Below are 15159 nucleotides of genomic sequence, written 5' to 3'. Positions count from 1 at the left end.
CGTATATATATATATGCCAACCAAAATCGCACTTGCTTTTGTGTCTCCTTGACAAAAGGTTTGCTAGAAAAGGTAAGAAAAGATAAGGATGACTGAGACAATAAATGTATATATAGAAATGTATATATATACACATACACACACATATATGTGTATACATATAAATTTATATATAATATATACCAAAAATTTTTTTATAAAAATATATATATGTGTGTGTGTGTGTGTGTGTATATATATAAATTTTTTTTCTTTATTCTTTATAAAGGACCTGGGACCATTTTGTGTCCAGATTCTACTGTTTAATACTTTCTTTTAGGGGTGCCTGGGTGGCTCAGTGTGTTAAAGCCTCTGCCTTCGGCTTGGGTCATGATCCCAGGGTCCTGGGATTGAGCCCCACATTGGGCTCCCTGCTCAGCAGGAAGCCTGCTTCCCCCTCTCTTTCTGCCTACTTGTGATCTTTGTCTGTCAAATAAATAAATAAAACCTTTAAAAAAATAAAAATAAAAAATACTTTCTTTTAAAAAAATTTCATTAGAGGGACACCTGGGTGGCTCAGTTGGTTAAGCGGCTGCCTTCGGCTCAGGTCATGATCCCAGCGTCCTGGGATCGAGTCCCACATCGGGCTCCTTGCTCGGCAGGGAGCCTGCTTCTCCCTCTGCCTCTAGCCTGCCACTCTGTCTGCCTGTGCTTGCGCTTTGTATCTCTCTCTCTCTCTAACAAAAAAAAACAACAACAAAAAATTTCATTAGAGAGAATTATTTTGTTTTAAACTCACATCTATTTTGCTCCATTTAAAAATTTAGCCAAAGTATTTACTACATATGCAAAATTTCTTTAAAAAAATCCAGAAGCACCAAATAAGTTATAAAGACAAACAGCAGTTTCTTGTCCCACCCCTTCATACTACCTCCCAGTGATTGCCTCAGAAAATTAAATACTTTTTTCTTTTAAACCGTTTTAGCTGTTTGTGTATATAAGTATTTCCATATTCCTAGATGATAGCCTTATAATGTTTCCTCTTGATTTACCACTTTGAAGACAGCAGCCAGTGACTTCCTGGCATGGTAGATGGTAACAGATGGATATGTATTTTTTTTTTATTTTATTTATTTATTTGACAGACAGAGATAACAATTAGTCAGAGAGGCAGGCAGAGAGAGGGGGAGAGAAGCAGGCTTCCCGCTGAGCAGAGAGCCTGATGCGGGGCTCGATCCCAGCACCCTGGTGTCATGACCTGAGCCAAAGGCAGAGGCTTTAACCCACTGAGCCACCCAGGTGCCCCCAGATGTATACATATTAGTTGAGTACATGCTATATGCCAGATACCGCTCTGTGTTTTGGGGATGCCACAGGTGACAAAACAGACAAATCCCTGACTTTGTGAAATTTACCATAAAGTGGATTAAATCTTTTTATAACGCTTCCATCCACTTCCTACTCTTCCAATGTGATTGATTATACCATAATTTTTATTTTAGCTAATCTGCGTTTATATTATGCCCATATAAATACTGTTTACTTTAGTACTCCAAACTACTAGGGTTATATTTCTTCTTTTTGCACTTCTTGAGTACTTTTTTAAAAAAGATTTATTTATTTATTTCCATGAGACAGAGGGAGCACAGGCACAGCAGGCAGGAGCAGAGAAAGAGGGAGAGAGAAACCCAAGCCCACTCTGTGCGCTGAGTGGGAAGCCCAAGGGGGCCTCGATCCCAGGAACCTGGAACCAGACCTGAGCAGAAACCGAGTCTCATGATTCACGGCTGCGCCACGTAGGTGCCCCACTTCTCGAGGACTTTTAAAATTAAAATAAAAATAAAGATAATAGGACTTTAAAATTGTTACAACAGCTCAAACAGATGCTCAGTCCATCTATCATCAGTTTTCCCCAAATGCTCCTATGCAACAGAAAATCAGCCAGTTCTTTCATTTTCCTAGAGACTCACATGGGGAAGCATCTGTTTGTTTCAGTTGATATTGATTGTTCTATAGACCTGCTTCTTCAGGGCTGCATTGCACGGGTTCCTGGATTCCATGCCTTCCTCTGTCTCATCTCCATCCCTTTTCTGTTGGAGTCCATCTTTAGTAAAATCTAGAGAAGGGTGGACAAAAAATACATTTTCTGCATCCACAAATACATGAAAATCAATCAATCAATAGCACCAAAAAAGTTAGAAGGACAAACAGTAGTTTCTTGCCCCACCCCTTCAGACTACCTCCCAGTGATTACCTCCGAAACAATTACCATTTTCTTTCTTTTCTTTTTTTTTTTATTTTTTATTTATTTACTTGACAGAGATCACAAGTAGGCAGAGAGGCAGACAGAGAGAGAGAGAGGAGGAAGCAGGCTCCCGGCGGAGCAGAGAGCCTGATGCGGGACTCCTATCCCAGGACACTGGGATCAGACTGAGCCAAAGGCAGAGGCTTTAACCCACTGAGCCACCCAGGCGCCCCAATTACCATTTTCTTTAATCTATCTTCTGGTTGAACAGGCATTTCCCTCAGAATTCTCAAAGCATCGCTTCATCGTCTTGGACCATTCAGTGCTGATAACAGAACTGTGGTGTCATTCTCTCCCTTGTTCCTTTGTCTAGGACCCATCTTTTCCTCTTTGGAAGCTTTTAGAATCTTTATCTCTTGCAGAGTGACAAACCTTTGTATGAAAATGTTTTCATTGCTCAGAGTATCTGGGCTTTTTCCACTTACAGGCTCCTGTCATTTGGGTCTGGAGAATTTTCTAGGGTTATTCCTGACAGTTTGTTCATCCGTATTTACTCTCTCGTTTTTGTTTTTAAGATTTTATTTATTTATTTTGGGGGGGGAGAGAGTGGGGGAGGGAAGAGGGACAAGCAGATTCCGCACTGAGCACAGAGCCCAGCCTGGGGCTCCGTCTCACAACCCTGAGATCCTGACCTGACCTGAAATCAAGAGTCAGACGCTTAACTGACTGAGTCACCCAGGCACCCATACTCTTTGCTTTTGCAGGAATTCCACAATTTGGATTTTGGTCTTTTTGTATGGATCCTTTCATGTCTTTTATTTTCTCCTGTCTTTCTTTGCTTGCTGGGCGATTTCATTAACTGCCTTTTCCAACCCTTCTAATTACATTACTATTGTGGCTATTTATTTTTAATTTCTAGGCTATCTTCTGTGTGCTCTGTTTCTGTTTTGTTTTGTATTTTAAATGAATGTCATATAATTTCTTCTCTGAGTTTTGGAGTTGGTTTTCGTTTTTTGTTTTTTTTTTTTTTTTAAGATTTTATTTATGGGGCGCCTGGGTGGCTCAGTCTTTAAGCATCTGCCTTCGGCTCAGTTCATGATCCCAGGGTCCTGGGATTGAGCCCGCATCAGTGGCTGCTTCTCCTACTGCCACTCTCCCTGCTTGTGTTCCCTCTTATGCTGTGTCTCTCTCTGTCAAATAATAAATAAAATTTTTAAAATATGTATTTTATTTATTTATTTGATAGAAAGAGAAAGCACAAGCAGCAGGAGTGGCAGGCAGCCAGAGGGAGAGGAAGAGGGAGAAGCAGGCTTCTTGCTGGTCAGAGAGCCCAATGCAGGGCTCGAGGACCCTGGGATCATGACCTGAGCTGAAAGCAGACACTTAACCCACTGAGCCACAAAGGCGCCCCTGAGTTTCGGAGTTTTAAAGAGTTTTCTTCTCCCTACATTGTCTCTGTCTTCTTCTTTTTCTTTCTTTTCTTTTTTCTTTTTTTTAAGATTTTATTTATTTATTTTTGAGAGAGAGCATGAGCAGGGAAGGGAGGGGCAGAGGGAGAAGCAGACTCTTACTAAGCAGGGAACCTGATGTGGGGCTCCATCCCAGGACCCTGGGATCATGACCTGAGCCAAAGGCAGATTCTTAACCAGTTGAGCAATTCACGCATCCACAGAAACAGTCTTTAAATCACACTTCCAAATTTTCTGCGTGAGCCCATTAGCTCAGCTGGGTGAAACATGGCAAAATAATGCCAAGGTCATAAGTTTGATCTTCATGAAAGTCCATCAGCCATACTTAATATTATAGACCATCTTCTCCCCTACCTCACAGAGTCAGGAATATTGTTTTGGATAGCTATAAAATAGGCAAGGAATAATCTTGCTTTCATTTCCTGCTACTGTTAACATTCTGTATCCTAGGTCCTGAACTATCTGCAACATGCTGCTATAGGAACTTAAAAGAAACAACAACAACAAAAACACTGGCAGATTAAAGGGACAGGATGAGAGAAAGAATACAGACATATCAAGATAAATCTGTTCAGGTCTGCTGGGGGAGAATCATCCCATATGGTTCCCAGTGCTTCTCTGGAAGCAGAGTTTAGATGGCTGTTTGTGGACAAAAGCTTATTGGGGACTAACTCTCAGGGAGAACACGGTAGGGGAGGGAGGTCAGTGGGAAGTTGATCTTGGTGAAGCCGCAACAGAGGCCTCAGCTGGTCGCTCAAGGAGTCCTGGAGCTGGAAGTCCCTACAGAGTTGTCCCACCTTGAGCCAAGACATCAAGTTTTATAACCACTCGTTGACCTGTTATGGGGTGAGAACTATCCCAGAAAGGGAGCATGACCTTCTGGAAGAGTGGCCCTTATCAGCTGTCAGCAATTTCTAGAGAGTTTTGGTTTCAAAGTTGTGAGTCTGCACTCCTGGCCGTGTTCACCATATACCCTATAGAGTACGGTCCTCTTGAACGTTCAAAAGCTAAAATATTGGTTCTTCTTTTTTTTTTTTTTTTCCTTTTTTCCCGTTTCTCCCAAGTACTTATGGGAAGAAGAAAACGAGCAGTGCAGGGGCAGAAGTGCAACTATGTTTGAAGTGAGAAGAAACAAGGGATCTGTTCAGTCTGTAACCCAGAGAATTCACTTCTGAGAAATGAAATTAATGGAATTGACTCTCCAGGGTTTTGGGTATTTTAATTCATGTTACTTTTGCTTTTTGTGGATTTTGAGTTTCTTTACTTTGATTAACAATCATTTTTAGGTTTCATTTATTTATTTAAAGTACGTTTCAAGCCCAGGGTGGAGCCCATCGCAGGGCTTGAACTTTCCACTCCAAGATCCCGACATGAGCTGAAACCAAGAGCTGGACAGCTAATGGATGGAGCTACCTGTGCACCTTTAACTATCACTTTTTTGTGTCCTATTAACTGGAGTTAAAATACATTCTGAATGTTTTCCTTTTTCAAAGACTTTGGCTCAGGTCATGATGTCAGGATCTTGGGATCCAGCCCTGCGTTGGGCTCCCAGTTCAGCTGGGAGTCTGCTTGTCCCTCTCCCTCTGTCCTTTCTGCGCCTCATGCTCTTTCTATCTCTCTGTCTCTCTCTCAAATAAAGTCTTAAAAATAATAAAATACATAAGTTTTTAAGCATATATAGAGAAAAGCTTTTTAATAGTAAATTATTTTAATGTATACAGCAGTGATATATAGTACTACATATACTTTACACTTTAAAATTGTATTTTGGGGGTGCCTGGGTGGCTCAGTCAGTTAAGCGCCTGCCTTTGGCTCAGGTCATGATCCTGGGGTCCTGGGATCGAGTGACCAAGTGCCTCATGGATCCCTGCTCAGCTCGCTGCTCCCCCTGCTTGTGCTCTCTGTCAAATAAATAAATAAATCTTAAAAATATATATATAAAATAAAATTGTATTTTGTTGTCAGTAGAAATATTTTTAATGCTTTAAAAAAATCCTGAGCAAACTAGGCTATCAGCTAGAGAATCCCCATCTCCAGCCTTCCTCTTACTCTCCCCCATCTCTCACTCTTGCCCTCTCCCCAGCTAGCATGTATATATGTTATTTCATCTCTAGTAATTACATTTCACTTCTCGCTAAAGATGGAGAAGTTTAACATCTTTTGATGCATTTTGTTATTGTTAAAAAGTCATGGGGCGCCTGGGTGGCTCAGTGGGTTAAAGCCTCTGCCTTTGGCTCAGGTCATGATCTCAGTGTCCTGGTATCGAGCCCCCCATCGGGCTCTCTGCTCAGCGGGGAGCCTGCTTCCTCCTCTCTCTTTGCCTGCCTCTCTGCCTACTTGTGATCTGTCTGTCAAGTAAATAAATAAAATCTTAAAAAAAAAAGTCAGAAATTCAGTATTTCCTAAACAAGTATATATCAAAACCGTTGGAGAAAAATAGCTAAATGGAACAATGGTTTGAAACTTAATTCTGTTCCCTCAAGTTTCAAGTCGGTGGAAAACCAAAGGTAAAGGGAGAAAGGGAACCTTCACAGCCTAAAAATCTGTTTCTCATTGCTGTTGGGAAACTGAAGAAAACCAGTCAACTAACCCAAAACTTGAGAGAGGGAGCAAATTTTTGTTAAGTGGTGAATTAATGGGTTCAACGTGCCAAGATGCACTAATGATGGCAAGCAATGGCTGAGTCATGTGTGGGGCATGGCTGAGCTTGGATTCCAAAAGGCAGCTGAATTCAGTGTCATGTGGTAATTGGGAACAAAGGCAGCTGATTTCTCTCTGTCACAATAAAGCCTGGGAAGATGGTTTCACATCATCTCAAAGAATCTTCAAGAAACTCTGCGGAGGCGCTTGGGTGGCTCAGTGGGTTAAAGCCTCAGTGGGTTCAGCTCAGATCATGATCCCAGGGTCAAGGGATGGAGCCCCGCATCAAATAAATAAAACAAATCAAATGAATTTTTAAAATCTTAAAAAAAAAAAAAAAGAACTCTGCAGGTCAGGCTCACTTGGTTAGAATCTGTTTCATATGCTCAGTGTTCCTGCCTTTTTCTCAGCAAGGTCTCCATCACCCACGAAATCTCAGACCTATGAAATTCAAAGTGCACTCCAAGACGGACAATGAAAAGTGTTCTTCCTGTTCTCTTCCTCAGAGCTCTCATTCCCTTCCCAGAGGCAAACATTGTTTCCAGTTCCTGATGTATTTGCCTCTAAGATATTTAAGAGTGAGGTTTTAAAAATCTACTCTTCATTTCTGTTTAGGCTGCCACCACTCCTTATCATTTAGAATCTATAAATGCAAGGGCCTATTTAGCCAGAGCAGCTCCATCCTGACCCTGCCCGGCCCCCCTTCAGGGAACTTACTTAAAAACAAGTCCCGGAAACCAGTCCCAGGTAACAAAGCCCAAATACAAGTGTGGGTCAGGCCAGATGGAGGTATCCAATTGGTGGGGGCTCATACCGTCTCCCTAGCTACCAAGGAGGAGATGGGCCCCGCCCTTTGGGTGTCCTTTGGGCACCAATTCTGACCAAGGTGATAGGCTAGTTCAAATATCTACTATAGGGTAAATTGTAATTCAATTGGTCACTTATGTGTGACCTAGCAGGACTGTGCAGCTTTCTCTGTGTTACAATCTCATTGGCTACCTGTGCGTGGCCAGGCTCAATCACATGGCCTTTGCCCTTAAAAGCTAGTCTGTGAGGCAGAGAGAGGTCATCTCTTTGCAAGAGACGGCCCTGCCTGGTCAGTTTGATTCTCGATGCTTGGCGCGAAATGAAGTTTTGCTTGACCTTCACTTTGTATCAGTCTCGCTCCTTTGACCATGGACCCAACATAATAACCTTGAAAATGAATTTGGTCTTATGAGTTTGTAGTAAACCTTAGTGGCTCTTAATGATCAATTACTACTTTTAGGGAAAAAAATGATCCTAAACAACGGGTGTGCCCTTGATTTTTCCTGGGACAGATTTCTATAGTTTTCAGGGATTATATGGTGAAATTTCTTTGGGGGCCAAGCAGAAAATCAAAATATGTGTGGGAGGGATGCCTGGGTGGCTCAGTTGGTTAAGCAGCTGCCTTCGGCTCAGGTCATGATCCCAGCGTCCTGGGATCGAGTCCCACGTCGGGCTCCTTGCTCAGCAGGGAGCCTGCTTCTCCCTCTGCCTCTGCCTGTCATTCTGTCTGCCTGTGCTCTTTCTCTCTCTCTCTGACAAATAAATAAAATCTTTAAAAAAAAAATATGTGTGGGAGAAGCCAGAAGGAGGTTGTAGATAGTTTACAAACAGAAATGGCTAGTTTTAAAGTATTTCAAATACCAAGAATGTTATGTAGATAGTACAACTGAACTATATAATTTGTGGTCCCTCATTTTACACTTCACTCTTCTTAACAATTGTAATAAGTACAAAAAAATCTTAAGTACGTTTACCTATCATCAGCCTTCTAACACCTAGCCTATTTTTCTAATTCCTTAATAATTACAAAGAACAGTTCAATAATCTTAGGATCCTAGTAGATAATTTGATTGGGCCCCAAGGAATTTAAATATAGTATGGAAATGTTATTTTAATTCCATGAGGCAAAATCATAGAGTGCTTAAAGACACAGGCTGCGAAGCCAGAGAGACCTGGGTTTGAGCCTTGAGGTGCAGAGCCAGACTGGACAAGTCACCTTTGCTCAGCTTAGCTTCTAATTTATCTATAAAATGGGAATAATAATAGTTGCTTTGAAGATTATATTAGATAAGGTAGGTTAAGTGCTTAGCCCAGCGCTCCAAGGTGGGCCCTGAGGCACACCTGCCTAGTCCTCAGAAATTATCTCTATTATCACTACTTCAAAGACCTTGATACAAACTTACACTCCTTTGCACTTGAATTCCTTCTTAACCAATTTTCCTGCTTATTTTGTTTTACTTTTTTAAAGATTTTATTTATTTATTTGAGAGAGAGACAGTGAGAGAGAACATGAGAGAGGAGAGGGGCAGAGGGAGAAGCAGACTCCCCACGGAGCTGGGAGCCTGATGCAAGACCTGATCCTAGTCCTCTGGGATCACGACCTGAGCTGAAGGTAGTTGCTCAACCAACTGAGCCACCCAGGCCCCCCACTCCTGCTTATTTTAATTCAGAGGTCATTTCTGACGAAAGGCAGAAACAAAATATTAATTGATTCATTGAATGAGAACTATTATTTATTTATTTATTTATTCCATTTGAGATTAGTCATTCATTAACTGACCAGATTACAAAAACAATCAAGGTAGATACCTTTGTTCATCCTTCCAATAAGCCTATTGATCTGGTCTTCCTCATTGCCAGCATCTCCACCTTCTACAAAATGGGTGGTCTTTTTCTTCATTCCCTGCCTCGTGGAGAAGATAATCTGAAAGGCCCTAGAAAGTTGCTTCTTTGAAACGTTTTCCAGCAGTATAGATCTTGAAAGACCCTGGAGCCGCACCCAAGAATCGAACAGCACGCCTCCACTGGATGCAAACTGCAAGAGGTTTATTGGTTACACAGGCGCCTGCGGACCCATCAGCCTTTGTGGACTGAGCGTGCTGGGCTAGGTTGGGGAACAGATTATATAGGGCAGGGTTGGGGTGGCGGGAAGCAAGCTTACAGAAGCAGATGCATGGTTACAGGAATCTGATTGGTAAATTTAAATCAAGCATTGTCAGGCACTGGGTTTAAGGCAAGGACACAACGGTTTGTTCTGGTGGGCCTTGGCTCAGCACTCTGGAAAGTCCCAGGTACACTCTATTCCTCATTTGTCTTTTCTTTGACAGACCGGGTGATCACAGACAATAGACATCCTGGTATGTGTTGCCATCCGGCTATGGAGGCAATAGGTTGCTAAAACAAGCCTTTAGCAAGGGGAGAGGGGTCTTTCAATCTCATGAACCAGATCCTCCACGCAGACGACGTGATATTTACCAAGAGATCGGGCAATCAGTGTGTCATCTGTCAGATCAATTGGCTTCTTGTGGATTTTGCCATAACCCCTCTTGTAGATCAATTCATTCCCCGACTTCAGGTTTGGGTACCCCCATGCTGTATATGGTTCCATAATCCTTAGCGTGTTAACTGAAGCCTTGTTGAACTTAACAAAGGTGCCATTGAAGATCTGGTGAAGGCAAAGAAGCTGCAACTTGAACCTTTGGGCTTGCACCTTGATACCGCTGATCCTGATGACAAACTCCAGTTTGGTTTCCGCAGGTACTGTAGAAGTTGCCATTCGAATCTCAGTTCTGTGGAAAACCAAAGGTTTTCTTGGCATCCTCGCCATTCGAATCTCAGTTCTGTACACCTGCTTATATTCCTAGTGGTAGTGCTTAGCTTTTTCATAGATAAGCTTCCTCCTTGCCTTTTGAAGCATCTTTTAAGCAAACTTCTTCCTCCGACACTTGATCTTCAACGCTGTGAAATTCCTTCTCTTCTTTTTAAGGGTTTCTGGCACAGCAGAAACCTTCATTTTCTTCTCTTCTGCACCCTCCATGGTTCTGGCCAGAAAAGAGGAAGTCCTATTTATTTATTTTTTTACAGAATTTATTATTTATTTATTTGACAGAGAGAGAGAGAGAGACAGCGAGAGAGGGAAGGGAAGCAGTGGGAGTAGGGGAGGGAGAAGCAGGCTTCCCGTAGAGCAGGGAGCCCCAACCTGTCTGGGGCTCGATCCCAGGACCTTGAGATCATGACCTAAGCCGAAGGCAGACACTTAACAACTGAGCCGCTCAGGCACCCTGAGTGATAAATATTTGAGTACTTTGTATATGATGGGTACAATTCAAGACAGAATATTGAAGACAAACTTCCCTTTCTCTGGGAGTTTGCCTAGAACGAGGGAGATGGACAACAAACAAATTAATTCGTACAGGATGCAATTTCACCTCCCGACAGGGGCGGGGATACGAAGGAAAGCAGACCAGGAGCCTGGGGCTATGGTGGTGCTGTTAGAATGGGGGAGAATCCTGACAAACCACAGTTGATGTGCACTTCGTTGACACAAAAGCAGCAACCATGAACTAACATTGCCGCTGGACTCACGAAGTGGGCTGGTTCCTTTTTCTTCACACCCTTCTTAGCATTTTCTTCAAGGCTTAGTCTAGCAGGTTCCACCCTTCCTGGTAATTTAATGCTGGAGCCACTCTCTTACATTTGCTCTTGACTATGGACTCTACTTTCTATCTTTCGTATTTTTTGTTAGAAATTGATATTACAATATGTTGTACACTGGGAATTAATATAATATTATATATAAATTATTTCTTGATTAAAAATACAAAAACAGGGTGCCTGGGTGGCTCAGTTGGTTAAGCGACTGCCTTTGGCTCAGGTCATGATCCTGGAGTCCTGGGATCGAGTCCCACATTGGGCTCTCTGCTCAGCGGGGAGCCTGCTTCCTCCTCTCTCTCTCTGCCTGCCTCTCTGCCTACTTGTGATCTCTCTCTGTCAAATAAATAAATAAATTCTTAAAAAAAAAAAAAAACAGCAATAGAGGAACAGAGGAGCACCACCACTACCACCACCAACTACAAAAACCATGTTTTAAAAATCGAGATCATCAGAGCACTTCCTGCATAACCACAGTGACTTCTTTGGGTTCTGCTTGGTATTAGTCATCACCACAGACATTTGCACATCCTTCCCCCAATACTTTGCTGATGATACCTATAGACAAGTAGCCATCCTTCCACGGAGCATGTCTGGCTTCTTCCTATACAAATCTGGAGACACAATTATTTTTTGGTATGTCCACAAAAACAAATCTCCACAAGATACTGAGAAGGAAGGCCAGTTTTTATTATAGAGATTTCATGAAAAGAAGAAGTTGAAGTGTCATAGGGCAGAGGCTTTAACCCCTGAGCCACCCAGGCACCCCTTTTTCTTTCTTTTTTTTTTTTTAAGTAAGATTGTAATTATTCATTTATTTGAGAGAGAGAGGGAGGGAGAGAGAACAGGGGAGCAGCAGAGGGAGAGAAACAAGCAGACTCTGTGCTGAGCGCAGAGCAGGACAGGGGGCTCAATCCCAGGACCCTGAGACCATAATCTAAGCTGAAATCAAGAGGCGGACACTTTACAGACTGAGCCACCCAGGTGCCCCTCCACTGGGAATTAAGCCTCCGCCTTCGGCTCAGGTCGTGATCCCAGGGTCCTGGGATCGAGCCCCACATTGGGCTCTCTGCTCAGCGGGGAGCCTGCTTGCCTGCTTTCTCCTTTCTCTCTGCCTGCCTCTCTGCCTACTTGTGATCTCTGTCTGTCAAATAAATAAATAAAATCTTAAAAAAAAAAAAAAAGAAAAGAAAAAATTCTATAAATAAATAAATAAATTCCCGGTTGAACATTGTCCCCCTTCCTCAAATGTTACCAGCCTTCCATCTCTCGCTTTCTCTTAATCCTTCATCCACCCTCGTGGTAGAGTTAACTCAGCATTTTTCAGCCTCTCCAAGTCGTAATTGTCAACCTTCTCATAGACTTTTGAAGTGTGGCCTCTCTGCGTGGATTTAGCAAAGCAGGTCTGTCCCTGGGAAGGGAGCCTTCTGCTCCCTTCCCTCTGATCATCTTATTTCTGTGTTACATTCCTGATGATCTTTTTCAAGGCCAAATCTTTTGGTGAACTCTTGTTCTCTCAATCTTGCTGCCATTCCCTGCCTGGATGTCCCATAGGTACTTTATTTGATCATGTCTCAAATCAAACTTACATTCTTTCCTGTCTTTCCAATTCTATTCCTTCTCTATGTCTGCTGTTTCAGAAAATGGTACCACCAGCCCTCCAGGTACTCCCAGGCAGACACCTGGGAACCATCCATGACTCTCCCTTTCACACACCTGGATTATCACTGCCCCCACCCATCTAGCAATCAGTCACCAAGTTCTGTTGTGTCTATTTCCTAAGCCATTTTCAATCTGTTTCTTTTCAACCCACTTGTGAGGACAAATGGTTCCTTTCTGCTCAAAAGTTTACCATGATGCTCTATTGTTTGACAAATAACATAAAAACCTGCGGCACCTGGGTTAAAGCCTCTGCCTTTGGGATCCAGCCCTGCATCAGGCTCTTTGCTCAGCAGGGAGCCTGTTTCCCCCCTCCTCCCCCGCCTCTGCCTACTTATAATCTCTCTGTCAAATAAATAAATAAAATATTTTAAAAAATCTTTAAAAATTAAAGAAATAATGGCTTTATAAAATGGACACTAACATGAAAATACCTTATTGTGATGAGAGGGTTGTCAGTTTTCCTCTCAAGAAAGCCATTTATATCTGATTAATTTGTTAGACATAACTTTCACTATATCCTTCTTCTTCTTCTTCTTCTTCTTTTTTTTTTTAGTGTTTGTTTTTATTAAAGATACACATGCCTCTAAGGAGAAAAAGAGTTTCGTGAGTTTTTTTCAAAAAACATTTTTATTTATTTATTTGGGATAGAGCAAGAGTGAGGAGGAGGGGCAGAGGCAGAGGGAGAAGCAGACTCCCCACTGAGCAAGGAGCCCAACTGGGGGCTCGAAGCCAGGACCCTGGGGTCATGACCTGAGCTGAAGGCAGAGGCTTAACTGACTGAGCCACCCAGGCACTCCATTCATAAGGTTTAAAACTAAAATGAGCAGACTCTGTTTCATCTCAGCCATTTCTCTGCAGATAGCACTTCTCAGCTCTTTCATCAGTTCATTTGGGATTCTAGATCTATACACATGCTACCTTTCTACTTCTGAATTTCAAGCTTTAGGTCCTATTATAAAATGTTCTTTATTTCTTGGAAGATTTTATTTATTTTTAAGTAATCTCTACACTCAATGTGGGGCTCAAACTCCCAACCCCAAGATCAAGAGTCACATGCTCCACTGACTGAGCCAGCCAGGAGCCTGTAAGATAAAATGTTTTATTACAATTATATAAAAACTATTAACAGCTAAGCCAAGTAGTAAGCTATGATAACTATGTAGAACTTTTCCCCCCTTGATATTATTAACTGTCTTTTTTGAAACTGTTGTTATACAGTTACTTTTTTATATACTAATTAATATTACAACCCTCAACTCTTGGCCAGTAATCCAGATCTCTTCTCTATTCCTTCAAATATAATATTAGGTATTCCTTTTTCTTTCTTTCTTTTTTTTTTTAAGATTTTACTTTTAAGTCACCCAACATGGAGCTCAAAGTCATAACCCCAAGATCAAGAGTTGCATGCTCCCCTGAGCCAGCCCACTGCCCCTAATATTAGATATTCTTTCAATTTAATCCTCATGGCAAAATGTCCATGGAGCATTTTAACCTGCTCCAGTGTGGGCCAGTTGTCTGCTGCGTGACATCCTAGTGTCTCCTTTTCACCAGTATCCTGAGAATTCTCCTCGTGCCTCTTCTTGAACACCCCACATTCCTCTTTCTTATTTTACCTTTTGCCCTAATTTTGGTGAAGCAAACACATCAGTAGCTTTCTAAGAAAGAGAGTACGTGGAATGTAAACTTTTGAGACCTTGTATATTTGGAAATATCCTTAATTTTCTGTCATAGCTAGTTGGGAGTTTGGTTAGGTATATAATTGTAGGTTTGAAATAGCTTTACTTCAGAATTTTGACGGGGTCTCCATTGTTTAATAGCTCTCATTGTTGCTGAGAAGCTGTATTTGTTTTCTATTTTTGTTAATAAATCACAAACCTATCAGCTAAAAAAGAATATCCATTTACTGGGGTGCCTGGCTGGCTCAGCTGGTAGAGTATGCAACTCTTGATCTTAGGGTTGTAAGTTTGAGCCCCTTGTTGGTTGGAGAGATTTGTTTAAAATAAAACAAAAAGTTAAAAAAGAATATCCGTTTGGGGCACCTGGGTGGCTCAGTTGCTCAAGTGTCCTCAAGTGTCTGCCTTCAACTCATGATCCCGGGGTCCTGGTATTGAGCCCCGCATTGGGCTCCCTGCTAAGTGGAGAGCCTGCTTCTCCCTCTCCCTCTGCTCCTCCTCATGCTTGTGCTCTCTCTCTCTCTCTCTCTCTCTCTGCGTCATATAAATAAATAAAATCTTTGTAAAAAAATAATATCTATTTCATGGATGATAATTCTGTTGTTGGTCAGAAATCTGAGCACAATGACTGGGTTCTCAGCTCAAGATACACAAGTCTGAAACCAAGATATTAGCTGGACAGAATTTTTGTCTGGAGAATCTGGGCAAAATTCACTTCCAAGCTTATACTGGGGTCTGGCATAATTCAGTTCTTTGTAGTCATAAAACGGAGATCCCCATTTCCTTGCTTCCTGCCAGGTAGCGACCTCTCTCAGCTCCTACAGGTGCCTGCATTTCTTGTCATCCAGCCTCCTTGTCTTCGAAGCCAGTAATGGACCCTCTACTTTGCCAGGAAGAATCCATCACTTTTAAAGTCTCTTTTATTTTATTTTTTTTAATTTTTTATACTTAGTATGTGCAGTTTATTATGTTAGTTATATCTAAATAAAACTTCAAAGAATAAAGCCATTACAGATAGAGTTGAAGCTCCACT

General features: G+C 41.9%; 1 pseudogene; it reads right to left on the bottom strand.

Annotated features, from left to right (window-relative positions):
* The window catches only part of LOC132025976 (large ribosomal subunit protein uL30-like), a 34609-nt pseudogene extending 24432 nt beyond the window's left edge, over positions 1 to 10177 (bottom strand).
* Between the last annotated feature and the right edge of the window lie 4982 nt (positions 10178 to 15159).

Source organism: Mustela nigripes, chromosome 10 (assembly GCF_022355385.1).
Source record: "Mustela nigripes isolate SB6536 chromosome 10, MUSNIG.SB6536, whole genome shotgun sequence".
NCBI lineage: Eukaryota > Metazoa > Chordata > Mammalia > Carnivora > Mustelidae > Mustela > Mustela nigripes.
Note: the sequence above shows the minus strand (reverse complement) of the source record. Positions and strands in the feature narration are given on the sequence as shown.